Raw genomic sequence first — 2,715 nt, forward strand, 5'->3', positions numbered from 1 at the left:
ATCCGTCGAAGTGTACATTCGGAGTTCCAGGTGGAAAGTTACTCGGTTTCCTCGCTTCCGAACGTGGGATCGATGCAAACCCAGAGAAAGTTGGTGCAATACTCCGAATGAAACGCCCTGCGCGCATACACGACATTCAGAAGCTTACTGGTTGTTTGGCCGCTTTGAGTCGATTCATCTCTCATCTCGGTGAAAAGGCATTGCCTCTTTACCGATTGATGAAGAAATCTGATAAGTTCGAGTGGACTCCTGAAGCTAACGCAATGTTTGCAGAGCTCAAAACCCTGCTTTCTACCCAGCCAGTGCTCGCTGCTCCAATCAGCAAAGAGCCTTTACTGCTTTATATTGCAGCCACTGGACAAGTTGTCAGTACAGTACTCACGGTCGAGCGGGAAGAAGAAGGTAAAGCCTACAAGGTTCAGTGCCCAGTGTACTATATTTCTGAAGTCTTAACTCCGTCCAAGCAGAGATATCCGCATTATCAGAAGCTTGTCTATGGAATTTACTTGACCATGAAGAAGGTTGCACATTATTTCTCAGATCACTCGATCACAGTCATCAGCGATGCTCCATTGTCAGAAATTCTGAACAACAGAGATGCAACTGGTCAAGTGGCAAAGTGGGCGATTGAACTCCTTTCGTTGGATATCAAGTTTGAGGCAAAGAAAGCAATCAAGTCCCAAGCAATAGCATATTTCCTCATCGAGTGGATTGAACAGCAGCAACTGACTCATGTTCACTCGGAACATTGGACTATGTTCTTTGATGGATCCAAGATGCTGAATGGTTCTGGTGTTGGAGTAGTCCTGGTATCCCCGCGAGGCGACAAACTTAGTTATGTCCTTCAGATTCACTTTGATTCCTCCAACAATGAAGCTGAATATGAGGCACTTTTGTATGGGTTGCGTATGGCCATTTCACTCGGTGTCCGTCGCCTAATGGTCTACGGTGACTCAGATTTGGTGGTCAATCAAGTGATGAAAGAGTGGGACGTCAGGAGCCCAGCTATGACTGGCTATTGCAATGCAGTGAGAAAGTTAGAAAAGAAGTTTGAAGGGCTAGAGCTCCACCACATTCCCCAACTGAAGAACCAGGCAGCGGATGACCTGGCAAAGATAGGTTCCAAGCGGGAGCCCATTCCCAGCAATGTGTTCTTGGAACATCTTCACACACCATCAGTTCAAGAGGATCCCTTCACAGAAGAGCCCCCACAACCTTAGAGTTCTACTGATCCGACTGAAGTTGAAATCCCAGCCGTGGTTGACTTAATCATGGAGGTTTTGATCATCATTCCTGATTGGACAGTGTCGTATATCGCGTATATTCTCAGGAAAGAGCTTCCAGAAGACAAAGATGAAGCACGTCAGATTGTCCGACGATCCAAAGCCTTCACCGTAATAGGTGGACAGCTTTACAGAGAGAGTGTTACTAGAGTCGCTCAGCGGTGCATCACGCCAGATGAAGGTCGAATGATTCTCGATGACATCCACTCGGGGACCTGTGGTCACCATGCATCCTCTCGGACAATTGTGTCCAAAGCATACCGAGCGGCATTCTATTGGCCGCGGGCGAATGAAATGGCAAAAGACATAGTCGACAAATGTGAAGGCTGTCAGTTCTACTCCAACATGTCTCATAAGCTTGCGTCAGCCTTGAAGACCATTCCACTCATCTGGCCCTTTGCTATTTGGGGATTGGATATGGTTGGACCTCTGAGGACCGGCAGAAGTGGCTTCACCCACCTGCTCGTTGCAGTCGACAAGTTCACTAAATGGATTGAAGCCAAACCCATCAAGAACCTCGACTCAGGTACCGCCGTCAGCTTCATCAGAGAGTTAACATTCAAATATGGAGTCCCGCACAGCATCATCACAGACAATGGTTCAAACTTTGATTCAGATGAGTTCAGAGCTTTCTTTGCTTCCCAAGGCACCCGGGTCGACTATGCTTCAGTCGCTCACCCGCAGTCGAATGGACAAGCAGAAAGAGCAAATGGTTTGATCTTCCAAGGGTTGAAGCCCAGATTGATGCACGACCTCAAGCATGCGGCCGGTGCCTGGGTAGATGAGTTACCATCAGTACTGTGGGGTCTGAGAACAACGCCAAATCGGTCGACTGGCCGGACTCCCTTCTTCATGGTCTATGGAGCCGAAGCTGTGCTGCCGACTGATTTACTCCACAATACCCCACGAGTGGAACTTTTCTCAGAGGCAGAAGCAGAACAAGCCCGGCAAGATGTTGTTGATCTTCTAGAAGAGGAAAGAGAGATGGCCCTGATCAGGTCGACTATTTATCAGCAAGACCTTCGTCGGTTCCACGCTAGAAACGTGAGAGGTCGAGCATTTCAGGAGGGAGACCTGGTTCTCCGAGTGGATCAACAATGACCACACAAGCTTGCTCCCGCTTGGGAAGGCCCCTTCATCATCACCAAAGTGCTCCACAACGGAGCGTACCACCTGTACAATGTGGAACACAAGAAAGACGAGCCACGCGCTTGGAATGCGGAGCTGCTCCACCATTTTTATACTTAAGCATTCAAACTGTTGAGATGTAATAAGAAGTACCTTTCAGTTTGTTTATCAAAGACACGGTTTTATAATCTCCTAAATGATTGTTGTTACTTATACATATGTTCAAAATCCCACAGTGGGTGGCTTAGCTGCGAATCTGATTCGCCTAAGTTTCAAAAACAAAATCCTACTGAGTGAAGAGCAA

The sequence above is a fragment of the Triticum aestivum genome, chromosome 6D, assembly GCF_018294505.1.
Source record: "Triticum aestivum cultivar Chinese Spring chromosome 6D, IWGSC CS RefSeq v2.1, whole genome shotgun sequence".
In the NCBI taxonomy this organism is placed as follows: Eukaryota; Viridiplantae; Streptophyta; class Magnoliopsida; order Poales; family Poaceae; genus Triticum; species Triticum aestivum.